Raw genomic sequence first — 13,766 nt, 5'->3', positions numbered from 1 at the left:
TAATGCTTTTTGAAATCTCATTTTTGAAACTACTTGAGGGGCACCTGGGTGGCTCAGCTGAGCATCCGACTTCGGCTCAGGTCATAATCTCACGGTTCGTGGGTTTGAGTCCTGTGTTGGGCTCTATACTGACAGCTAACTAGAGCCTGGAGCCTGCTTCAGATTCTGTGTCTCCCTCTCTCTCTGACCCCCATCCCCAATTCACTCTGTCTCTTTCTGTCTCTCAAAAAATAAATAAAACCATTAAAAAAAATTTAAACTGCACTTGAAGAGAATAGGATGGACTTCAAATATACATGAAGTAGTTTATGCACATTCTTGCATCTGACTAATATCTACTGAAGGAGTGAATGAATGAGTAAAATATATAATGAATGTTCAGAATCTAGATTATATCAGTGTTAAAGCAAAATCCACGTAAATTAGGAATTTTAAACATATTTATTTTTAAATATCAAATTGGATGATAAAACACTTTTAAATAGAAACAGAATAACTGTTCCAATAAAACTGTTAGAAGTATGTATTTTTCCCTAACTTATTTTTAAAAAGGATTAAAGTAGCTTATGTGAATGAAAAAGAAATCATGGCACACAGAGAAGCAGGATAACTGTTTAACAGTTTGTTTCCTGGATACCCTCTGAGAACAGTGATACTCCCATTAGTAGAGTGTGTGTGTTCTTTGTGTGTGTTGTTGTGGGTACTAGTATATGTTTACATTTATACGCTTTTTATTAAGACCATAGTGTTCATTGCTTTTTATTGACAGAATAGTGTTCATATGCATAGTTATTTTCATTGGGTTTTTCAATACTAAAATATATTTCTATGAGCAATGGAAATCCAAAACATTTTATGGCTATACATAATTGCATCTTGTTGATGATGCATAATGTAATTCCCCCACAAATATAGTTTACCTTTAGGAATTGAACATTCTCATAAGAATGTTTTCATCTTGTCATTATCTTCTTAAAAAACCTACAGTTTCATAACTCCCTTATCAATCCCAAGTTCACCAAGGCCTCCCCAATAAGCCTCTTTTCCACCCTAAGCATCCAATACTGTTTTATAATGGTGCAAAAATGCAACTTGTGTTTCAGTAAAAACAAATTCATAGTTTTCTGCATTCCTCATTCATTTTTTATATCCCTACATGTTTTCTTTTTCTTAGATACACAAATTTCTCTGTCTATATAACCATATTCTTTAGGACACCTCAAGATCTTTTTTCTATACAATAAAACTTCCATGGTATAAAACCTATAACAATTTCCAATGGATTTATCATTTGTTTCATGTGCTCTATCATTTACGTATTCTCCATGTACATTAGGTATCAATATTCTGAAATAGAAGGAACACTAGAAAATGAGCTAAGCAAATCTATTCTAATCTGAGATCTCTCATTTCTAATGTTGTGTTTTTTTCCCCAGATCTTTTTTAAGCTCCTTGAACATGGACAAATTACTCTTATATTCTCCATAATACATGTTATAAAGGCCACCAATAGAGACGTTGATGAAATGAGTGAAAGCAGATAGGAATTTTTTAAATGTTTAGAAAAATGCATTAGTGATACATAACTGTGCCATAGATAGGTTTACTGAAAGTCAAAGAATTTTTCTACTTTTTAGGGTTTTCATTTGGTTTTCATAGTAGATTTGCAGCACTCTATAATTTTCCTTTAAACCACATTGTCGTATATAAGTTTCTAACTCTAAACCACCAACATATACACACGGACACACACACAGACACACACACAGACACACACACACACACATTGTTGTATGGAGGGTGCAAGGGGTGACAGGGAAAAGAGAAAAAGTTCATGTTTTGAAAGGAGTCATTTTGATCACCTGCCCAGGATCCCCCTTCCTACAGAAAGTTCCTTAGCTTTCTTCTTACTAAAAAGAACTTTCTGACTATTCTAAAATGGCTGAGGAGAAAAACATAAACTTTGAAATTAACATTTTAATTCTAATGCATAGACTCATCTGCAGAAAATGTATTTGAACTATTAGAAGTAGAAACTTACAGATCATAGGCCTTGAATTATGAAAAGATAAATTATGATTGACCTAGGAGTTGCTAAATCTACAGAGCACAATCTGTCTACTTACTTAAGAATATAGGAGTGATTTATTCTATTAAAATATATTTTCAAAAGTGTTTGTAATCGGGGCGCCTGGGTGGCTTAGTCGGTTAAGCGTCCGACTTTCGCTTAGGTCATGATCTCGCGGTTCGTGGGTTCGGGCCCCGCGTCGGGCTCTGTGCTGACTGCCAGCTCAGAGCCTGGAGCCTGTTTCAATCTGTGACTCCCTCTCTCTCTGACCCTCTCCTGCTCACGCTGTCTCTCTCTCTCTCTCCTAGAAATAAATAAAAAAACATTAAAAAAAATAAAATAAAATAAAAGTGTTTGTAATCAATACAGAAGGATATAAAATAAAAGGAATTATGGCTTAGGTCAGGTTTGCCAAAAATCCTGTTCTTGCCCACATATTTCTTAATTGAGCTGATGATGTTTGTTTGTTTGTTTGTTTGTTTAACAGAAGAGGATAAACTGAAGTGTTAGGTTAGGTAGTTTTATAAGCCTGACAGGGAATAGAACATTCTTTGAAAACAAAAGCAAAGATTTCATTCAGCCACTTATTACTTGAGGAGTCACTGTTTGGCATGGATTGGCAATGCTCTCAAACGTTTATTGGAGATGATATTGAAAAATGAAGCTTGACGTGGAAACTTTTTAAGGAATGGAAAATAACATCACTTAAAGTATATCAAAGTGTAGAACCTTTGGAGTCTATAGTTGAGCAAGAAGGCTTGATAACAAAAGGATAAGCAAATCCTAGAACTGAATAGGCATCAGTTCTATTGAATTCCCATTTTTAGACAATTGAAGCTTCTGGAATGAATCCAGTATAATCCATTGACTGGCTCTGTGCAAGCTCTTATCTTCAGGCAAATCTGCCTAAAATCATCATCAGATGGAGCTGAGTTAAGTCCACAGTGCTGAGACTAATGGCTTCATTGGGTATGAGAGAAGTATGCCTACCTTTTCACTGTTTGGATATTTCTATGTCATTTTATTTCATTATTTCCAGTAGTGGTTGGAAATGCTTTAGGGAAAGCACCTGAAAAAACCTTAGCATTCCAACCTCTCAGTTCAGCACCAGCTCTTGTTTTGGGTGGTTTCTACATGACTTGTCACAATTTTCCTCTATGTTCCTAAAAGTGTTTGCATGACTGAATGTTGGAAATGAGATGGTTTTATTTTCCAGTTACCTACAGCCAAATTATTTGCCCATATAATAAAACCCCTCGGTTAAAAGACTATCAACATCTAAAGGTGTCATTGACCGATGAGTCTAATTCCTCCTGCACTGCTAAGTAAGGAGCACTTGAGAGCATCCACCATGATTTTCCCTTACATTCTTCCTCAGTTTTACTGTCTTCAGGACTTACTATGACTGATTTACAAAGAGTAACAGGCTTCATTCTGGAAACTATAGCAATAACCAAGGACTCTGTTTTGATTTGATCAGGAAATGGATTAAACCTAGGCTGTCCACGGGTGTCTGGGTGGCTCAGACAGTTGACCATCCAACTTGATTTTGGCTCAGACTATGATCTGAGGAGATCCATCCCCAAGCTCTATCTCAGGCTCTGGGCTGACAGAGCGGAGCCTGCTTGGGATTCTCTCCCTCTCTCTCCTCACTTGTGAACCTATGTATGCTCGCTCTCTCTCTCTCTCTCAAAAAATATATTTATTTTTTTAAATAAGCTTTAAAGCTAGACTGTCCAAGTTAGTAGTTACTAGATTTCCTTCCTTCCTTCATTCCTTCCTCCCTCCCTCCCCACCTGCCTCCCTCCCTTCCTTCCATCCATCCATCCATCATTCCTTCCTTCCTTTCTGTTGTTCTCTCATCCAGGCTCCCTTCCTCTTTTTCATGGTTTCTCTACAGTTTATATCATGCAATTTTGAATTATCACATTCTAGTACTTTCAAATAATATTGTACCATTTCACATATACTGAAATCTTTACCCTTTCTCACCTTTGTACTATATTGTCATGTCATCCTTTTATATGCACATATTGTAAATGTAAAAAAATGGTCATTACAGTTTGATTTAACATTTCTGGTGGCCATGAAATATTTAATCTTTCACTTGCTCAAAAATGTCTTTAGTTCACCCTTAATTTTGGTACAAAATTCTAGTTTGAGAGGGTTTTTTTTTTCTTTTTGTATTGTGAGGATAGTTTGCATAGTTTGAAAGAAGTCTAGAGTTGTTAATTTTTGTTCTTCTATATATAATGTATCTTTGTTCTCTGACAGATTTTAAGATTTTATAAATTATTCATTTTCAGCAATTATTGTATGTCTGAAGTGATTTTCTTTATTTGTTTTTCCTGAGGAATTCAAACTTAATTTTGCTCTGCGAATTGATGCTTTTCATTAGTTTTTAAACATTATTTCTGTCTGTCTAAATACTATGGATTCCTAAAGAACTATTCAGATCTTATATCAGATCTGATGATATAAATCTTTCAGCCCTTCTCTTCTTTTTCAGTAAAGGCTATTCAAAGTTCTTTGCTTTGTAGGGAGCCTGGGTGGCTAAGTGGGTTAAGTGTCCACATTCGGCTCATGATGTCATGGTTGAAGCATTCGAGCCCCATGTTGGGCTCTGTACTAACAGCTCAGAGCCTGGGGCCTGCTTCAGATTCTGTGTCTCTCTCTCTGACCCTCTCCCCCTTGTGCACTCCCCCCTCAAAAATAAATATTAAAAATGTCCTTTGCATTTTTCTATGTCTCTCACAATTTCTTTTGTCAGTTATCTCTCTCTCTTTCTCTCTCTCTCTCTCTCTCTCACACACACACACACACACACACACACAGCCTGCTGGCTGATATACTTGCCAACAGTTTTTTTCTGTCTTTAAGTAAACCGTGAAAGTTTCTCTCTATTTGTAGTTTACTGAGAGCTAGCTTATTTCTAGCTTACTAGTTTCCTTCTATTTCTAGCTTAATTTGGCTTTTTCAAAATTATGAATGGATGGTTGAATTTTATCAAATGATTTTTAGGACTCAGTTATGAGGATACACTGTTATCCTTCACTCTGTTAATATGATGAATTACAGTGATTGCTTTTCAAATGCTAAGTGAGCCAGGTCATGATACATATTATATATTTGATTTCTTTGTATTTTCTTTATAACATTTTACCCCCTGTTTCCATATTTTTCATCTTACAGATTTCACAACCTTGTCAGGTTTAATATCAGACTTACAATGAACTGATACAACTATTTGTGAAGTTATCATTATTTCTCTGAGAGAATTTATTATTTCAGGAAATAATTTAAGGAAATAACTGTTATTTCCTTAAGTGTTTAAGTTAAGAATATAGGAAGTAATCAATAAAGCAATCAATTCAGAGATAACAATTAAGCAGTTTTAGACATTGATGACCAAGCTATTCACGGAAAAAACTAGCATAATTAGACAAAACAGTTGGTTGCACCGGCCGTTAATTGACTTCATAAACACAGGCAGTGCAATGTGAGAAAGAAGAAATTAGTCTGCTACTGTTTAAGAAGGAAGAGATCTAATAAAGAATCGCAAATTGCTTTCATTTTAACTACGAAGTATTCTGGCACAATGCAGTACCAATAGAGCTTGCAAATCCAAGAGGAACTAATTATAGAGGAAAATCAGAAACATATCAGAGAGATGTGACTCTTAGGAATCAGTTATTTTCAATATTTCCAATTAAATTGGTACTCTTCTCTACACCTTTATTCAGATGATAGGATTAAAAGATTTTTGTGACCATCAAAGTTTTATGAGAAGTGTTATAGAATAAAATGAAATATAATACAACGAATCTTATCTCTTATGTTTCTAAATTCTTTTTACTTTGGACTTTTGAAAGTTCAAAGTTATCTACATTTTAGAGAGTCATTTTTGTATATTTGTGTCTGTTTAGGAACATAGTTATATTGTTTGGCTGGTAATGGTTCTTTAGGTCTCTTTTTTACAGGGACAATTTACACACTAAAGAGAGATACTGAATAATCTAGCTTGCCAAATACATGGCTTTTAATTCCTGAGGGAATTTATTGATAAGATGCAAGACTTTCCCAGTGTCATTAATTGACTTATTCTTCATCTTGTCTTCTGTGGTTCCAAAATAAAAGGGAGCTCTCCTTGAATAGAACTGGGATATACACAAAGAACATGGAAGGAAGCAGGGGGAGGTGAAAAACTAATGAATCTCAGTGATTTTCAGTCACAACTCCCAAAGCAAGCAAAATGTACGGAGAAGAAAAGTTAAAGACATTCCTATGTTTGCATTTTATTAAATAAGTAATTTTTTAAAAAATATTTTCTAAATTTCAAATGTAGAATATATTTAATACAGATATTTGTGATAAATCAAGAAATATATAAAAATATAATTATATATAGAATTATACCACCCAAAGGAAAGCACTGAAACACTTTGATGCATATGACCTCAAGCTATATTACTTTTTTTTATCTATTCAACCATTATTTCCATATTTTCTTAAACATTTTATGTTTTACCTTGGATTATTTTTTATGTTTAATTTTGAGAAAGAGAGAGAGATAAAGGAGGGGCAGACAGAGATGGGGACAGAGGATCCAAAGCAGGCTTTGCACTGAGAGCAGTGAGCCCAATGTGGAGCTCGAACTCACACACTGTGAGATCATGACCTGAGCTGAAGTCAGATGCTCAACCAACTGAGCCACACAGGTGCCCTTAGCTTGACTTATTTTTATATAGGGCTCTTGAAATTTTCCATACTGACTTACAGGAATTTGACATTAAGGTGATAAAATACATTTACGTGTGTGTGTGTGTGTGTGTGTATGTGTGTGTGTGTGTGTGTGGCTAATTTTCTCCAGTTCAGCTTTTGCCTCAGAAATTTGCTTATGTTTTTGGGATAATAAAGAGCTTGCTTATCTTCAACGAATAAAATCTATTTTATTGGATTTAACTTAACCTCTTAACTTCTATGGTTCCTGACCTTATTGTGATACCAAGCCAATATTACAAAATACAACAATGCATATAATTCACTTCTATGGGGAAGTGGCTTACACCAATGGGTTAACAAAGCATAAAGAAGTAGAAAGCTAAAGGAAGCTCACACCCATGTTTGGATAAACAATATTAGTAACCTAGGATAGACAAGGAGGGTGCAAAGGTGCCCAGGATAGAGATAGGGGCAAAAAGCCCCCAATACAAAAGTAAGTAAGATTAGGCATTCAGGGTGAAAACACCCCCAGTCCCCAATTTAGTACTATAGCAGAAAGCTGCTTTCACAGGAAGGAAGGACCAAATTAGGTAAACAGGTAAATAGGGCTATAGACCACTGTACTGCCATAAGTGATGCTGCCCAGAGTGGAGCTGATTTACAAATGAAAAGGTACCTTGTTCACCCTGAAGTTATTTGCCCTATCTGTCTTATCCCCTAGGCTACCTAAGATAAACAGGTGTGGTGCCTCCTATCTGCCATTAACAGCTGTCTGCCCATCTGTCTGGTGCCAGGATTTTTTTTATATTGACCCAAACACTGTATATCTTCAAAACTCCCTTTCCCTCATGCCCATGAGTTGATGTTCACCAGTTATTTGTCTCTTTGTGCATGCCCATCACATTTTTTAGCCTTCTGATATTAATAAATACAGGGCAAGAACCCTTATTCGGGGCTCTCATCTTTTTCCGGACATCAGCATCTCTCGCATTTTAATCCTGTGTCTGCTCTCTTGCTGACCAAGAGAGAACTGTAGACTTAGAGTCTACAACACACTTCTAAGTTTCTCTCTGCTCTTTATTGCTTGAACTATTATTTAAATATTTAAAGTATTTGAATTCATTTTTGTTTAAGACTGTACAGCCTATTTATACAAGTAATGGTACCTTTATCCTAAACAGCATATTTTAAATATATGACTCTTTTACTAAAGTCTTAGATTTCTTACATCTATTTATTATTCTGTCTATTCTAAGGATGGTAAAATATAATTTTTTTACCTTAGCTTTATAACGCAGTTTAACATTAATAGATGTGTCTTCCTCATTGTTCTTCTTTTCAAGGATTTGCCAAGGAATTTTCAGAGTATATTTTGGAAGGGCTGGTGGGAAAGATGGCAGATGACATCTTCCCACCTTTCATGGTAAAGTTGCTTTGTCAAAAGTAGACATGTGACTTAGAATATATTTGCAATCATGGCTGTCTGTAATAGATTGCTGAATCCATAATATCAGCCTTAGTGGTGCTGCATCTCTGAATGCTTTAGGTAGTAGATGATAAGCCAGAAAGCCTGCCACCATCATAAACGGCAAGTTGTTAACATATTACTTTTTTTTTCTTTTATAGTTTATTGTCAAGTTGGTTTCCATATAACACCCACTGCTCATCCCAACAAGTGCCCTCCCCCCATGCCCATCACCCTCTTCCCCTCTCGAGCACCCCCATCAGCCCTCAGTTTGTTCTCAGTATTTAAGAGTCTCTTATGGTTTGCCTCCCTCCCTCTCCTGTACTATTTTTCCCCTTCCCCTCCCCCATGGTCCTCTGTTAAGTTTCTCCTGTTCCACATATGAGTGAAAACATATGGTATCTGTTATTCTCTGCCTGACTTATTTCACTTAGCTTAATACCCTCTTGTTCCATCTATGTTGCTACAAATGGCCAGATTTCATTATTTCTCATTGCCATGTAGTATTCCATTGTATGGATAAACCACTTCTTCTTGATCCATTCATCAGTTGAAGGACACTTAGGCTCTTTCCATGTTTTGGCCGTTGTTGAGAGTGCTGCTGTGAACATTGGGGGTACATGTGCCCCTATGCATCAGCACTCCTGTATCCTTTGAGTAAATTCCTAGCAGTGCTATTGCTGGGTCATAGGGGAGTTCTATTGTTAATTGTTTGAGGAACCTCCACACTGTTTTCCAGGGGGCTGTACCAGTTTACATTCCCACCAACAGTGTAAGAGGGTGCCTGTTTCTCCACATTCTCGTCAGCATATATAGTCTCCTGATTTGTTTATTTTAGCCACTCTGACGGGCGTGAAGTGGCATCTCAGTGTGGTTTTGATTTCTTTTTCTCTGATGATGTTCACTCCCCTTTAAATCAAATCATCCACATGTTCAGGAATAAAGACATGAGAAAAACAATAAGAAAAATAAAGAACAAGCATTGTGAGTCCCGGATTAATCTTTTAACTGAAACATTACAATGATGAAAGATATCATCATCATTGTTGCCATTGACATCATCCAAAGACACTGAGGCATACGATACTGTATCAAATATAGGTCACATCTTGAGAATATATATGCAATAAAATATCTTGAATTATGTATCCAAACACAAACCATTCCAATATAATCGCATTCGTGTATGTTGTAATTTTCAGGGTTTTTTTTTTTGAGTTCCAACCATGGATGAGGCACTTTGCATGTGTTTTCTCTTAACATTACAACAATGAAAATAGCACATGTTATTAACATATTCTCAGTAGAAAACTCAGCATTATAAAATTTAATGAATTTGCCACAGAAATTCCAAGTACTAAACAGAGAATCAAATCCAAGCTCTAGCTTCAACATGTATGCCTTTATGACAGGTTTTCTAGAGAAATTTTAATAACATCGATAAATTTATTTCTTGTCCCCTCCACATGTTCTCAATAAATAACTCCAACAAAAGCAAAAAAAAAATTCCCATTGATCTGAAAATAATTTCCCAGCTAGTTCTCTCTCCTCATACCCCTGATTAAATAGAAGAGTTTATTAAGTCAGCTGAAAAGATTAATCGCAATAATCAAGGTGTACTAGGCTTAATGTTCCTCAATAGAGTAGGGAAGATCATGTAGGTGACTCAAATGATTCTCTGTGGTGTCTCATAATATTTGCATACAAGTAATAAAAGTAAATAAAAATGTGTTCCACAGAGGCTGCATCAATTTACATTCCCACCAACAGTGCACAAAGACAACATTGTATGGTGACATACAGTGACTACAGTGTCCTGGTGAACACTGAGTAATATATAGTAATGTATAGAACCGCTGAATCAATGTATTGTACACCTGAAACTAATACCATATTGTACATTATATTTAAAGTAAATGAGTATATTTCAAATAAAGTAAATGAGAATGACATAGCCCAATAAAAATTTAAAGCTCGTTCACTCCACCAAGTAAAGAATTATCATCATCAGATTTATTAGCAGACAAGAAAAAAAGAAAGGAATTGGCAATAAAAGAAGACAGCCATGGACAACTGAGTTTCCTGACCCTTTAGTAGTAAAATGCTGATTGTAGAAACTAAGAGTATTTTCCTCCTGAATATGTTATCTTAATATGTTTATGGTATTTATAAACAAATTCAAATTCCTTTTCTTTTTCTTTTTATTTCCTCACCAAGAAGTAGGTGATTAACTTTAACATTTACTCTCTAAGCTACAGAATATTCCTGTGGGATTATTGCTAAGCTGGGGGACATCCCAACTCAACACTGAGATGGATATAGGAAGCTATGAGAATTTTTAGCTTTCCATTTGGAGAAAAAGGGGAGGATGTCTTAATTTGTATGCAGGATAAATGAATCTTTCAGCCAAAGCAATTATCTTTGATTAGAAATATGAGTAAAGGTGGAGTGGTGTGCATGGAGTGTAAGCAACAAAATGGGAAGATGATTCAGAATATTTTTAGTGACTCTCTACTCCATATTAGCCTTTCTATAGTCCTCTGTCTTTAGTAGAGCTACAAGCCTGAATTCTTGAAGGGAATTCCTGAATTCCCTTGTAAACTTAAAAGTTTATTACTATCAGGTTGTATCGGGAGAAGACACTAACATGATATCGGAAGGCAGGAAAAAGGGAGAAGCTTTACATTCCTCTGCTTTGGGCTCTTGCACCAGAGTATCAGGCAATTGTGGACTTCAGAAATACTTTTGGGAGCTAAGCAGCATCAGTAAGTTTTCTGAAGGGTCCAAGACTCCTAAAGCCTCATCAAGTGCATGATCTCTTACATTCTTACTTAGTAAAAGGACAGAAGTTCCAACACAGTAATAGTAATACTGTGCCAGCAGCATTTATGTGTTACAGATAATTTCTCTTCCTCTTTTCTATTCCAGGCTTCAAGGTGGATCTAATTTTGTGGACCTAGATTTTTCATTTCCTAAATAATATGTAAGAAATACATGACTAAAAATTACCTCTCAGCTCTAAAATATCATTAATCTACTTTCAATTTCCCCCAAAGATATCATAAATTGATTAAAAGTAATTATAATAAAAATATAAAATATGCAATTGATTATTCATGAGGAAGACAATTCTCTTCACTAATAGAATTTATGTCTAAACTATATAATTTCTTTCCTTTCTATTATATTGCCTTTATACACTCATAAGAACATGTATATTAAATACAGAACTAAAGAAGCTATTTTAGCAGCTTGTTTAGGAAGAGAAGGAGAGGAATAAGAGAAACAAATGCTGGGAAAGCGATCAATGCAAATGAATGCCAGCTTTCCCTCTCAAACAAAATGAAAGGGCAAAATAAAGCTGTAATGTAGGCTTTATCTACATTAATTACAATACACTTAATTGTATTAATTTCACATCCAAGTTTTTCTGTTGTCAGTGTATCATGGGGATGAAATTCCATGTAGCAAAGGTATTCATCCCCAAATTGTAGCAGCTATATTCATTTCATTTAATGATGATTAAATTACTGTCATAAAGGTCTTCAAAGCAAAATTCCTGCTCACTCACCTGATTATCACATAACACAGCCCTCCAAAGAGGGTGCGGTGTGTGGAAGTCCTCTGTGTATTCCTCCAGACCCATCATCATCGTTCAGCATCCACTCTGTGTCCTCCTGGAGGTTGACCTACAAGAACATCATTTTCATCTTTATTTTCCCTAATTTGTATGCATTATCCAGTTCTTTTTTTTAAATTTTTTTAAATGTTTTATTTATTTCTAGGAGAGAGAGAGAGAGAGAGTGTGAGCAGGGGAGGGTCAGAGAGAGAGGGAGTGACAGCCTCCGAAACAGCTCCAGGCTCCGAGCTGGCAGTCAGCACAGAGCCCGACGCAGGGCTCGAACCCACGAACCGCGAGATCATGACCTAAGCGAAAGTCGGACGCTTAACCGGCTAAGCCACCCAGGCGCCCCTGCATTATCCAGTTCTTAAAAATATCTAAAGTAGGAAAGCAATTGAGGGAATTAAGGTTGGATAATGGTGATAGGATATTGTGACAAGGGCCTGAGTAGAAATGAAAACAAGGAAAACATTACAGGTCATTGGAGAAAAGAGAACAGACACTTCCTATGCATCTTCATATCTGAATTCAGTCCCTTTTCTAAATGTACCACTCCTCCTACTCACTGTTCTTTATTCTCTTCTTCCTATAAATCCTCACATATTCTCTGAGCTTTGTTCTTTTTGTTCAATGATCATAAGGAATGTGTTTACTTTTTAAGTGTTTTAAAGATAATAAAGCCTAAAGCTGTGTCTGAAAGTGTCACTTGGAATTGCTCACCATCCTTTTAAAATTGTTACAATATGTTATATACACCATGTACCAAGTTAAATATTTTTATTTGGCTTATTGCCTGTTTGATTTGATAATTATGTATCTCTAGATTGTCTCTAGACATAGGGTGTTGATTTATTCTATATAAGAAAATATAGTAATTAACTATAACACAGAAAGATTTCAACATACTTGTTGAATCGTATCTCCTAAGGAATTCATATGGAACACATGAATTTAATCAATATTTGACAACTAGACCATAACTATACATTTCTTTAATTTTGAAGGCAATATGTATCTTAATATAGGCCCAGATTTAGGATCAGATTAACTGGGCTGGAATACTGACTTTGACCCTTGTTAGCTGCGTAACTGTAACTCATTAAATACTCTGATGCCATAGTTTCCTTATATGCAAAATGAGGATAACAATAATATTCACTTCATGGGATTCTTAGGAGCATTAAACATGTTCATGTATATGAAACAGAAGAGAGTTTAGCACATAGTAATCACTTAATAGCTATTGATCTTTTTTTTTATCAATCCAGAGCCTATGAACACTGTCTAAAAAGCCCAGTAAAGACAATTTACTATGACACATCACAACAAAAGCAAACTCTATATGTTAGGGTTGAATCATTTCACTATTTACTCTTACCCAACACCTACATTTATACAGAAGACACACAATTCTCACTGTGAACAACAGCAATCCAACAAATTAGGAAAAGAAATTCATAAAGATCTGAGGATGAGTACATGTTTCATGAAATTCTCAGCATACTACACAAAAGAAACTAAAAAGCAGAATTATTTTTATTGAATTAAAATACTTTATTTCATGTATAAATTAGCCTCTAGGTAGGTGTGTGTGTGGGGGGGGACACTTTCTTTATTTCAGAAACACGGAATAACCTTAAAAAATGACTTCATTGATACAGGACAACACAATTTCCTCATCTTCCAAGTTCTATATTCCTTATATATTTTTGTAACAATATCTCACAGAAAACTGTGATAATAAAGTGTCGGAGGCCGGCTCCAGCAGGTCCAGGGGTTCCTGAAGGATGGACGGTGTCGGCGAGGGAGGGAGGGAGAGAGCCCTGAGATCCTTTCTGATCACCAGGCAGGCATCTCTGTCCTGTCGGTTTTGGTGTCTTTATTTATAG

General features: G+C 35.7%; 1 pseudogene; it reads right to left on the bottom strand.

The window, feature by feature from the left end:
- The window catches only part of LOC120223717, a 31,548-nt pseudogene extending 19,641 nt beyond the window's left edge, over positions 1–11,907 (bottom strand).
- Between the last annotated feature and the right edge of the window lie 1,859 nt (positions 11,908–13,766).

This window comes from Hyaena hyaena, unplaced genomic scaffold, assembly GCF_003009895.1.
Source record: "Hyaena hyaena isolate Hyena2069 unplaced genomic scaffold, ASM300989v1 scaffold_1042, whole genome shotgun sequence".
NCBI classification, from domain to species: domain Eukaryota; kingdom Metazoa; phylum Chordata; class Mammalia; order Carnivora; family Hyaenidae; genus Hyaena; species Hyaena hyaena.
Note: the sequence above shows the minus strand (reverse complement) of the source record. Positions and strands in the feature narration are given on the sequence as shown.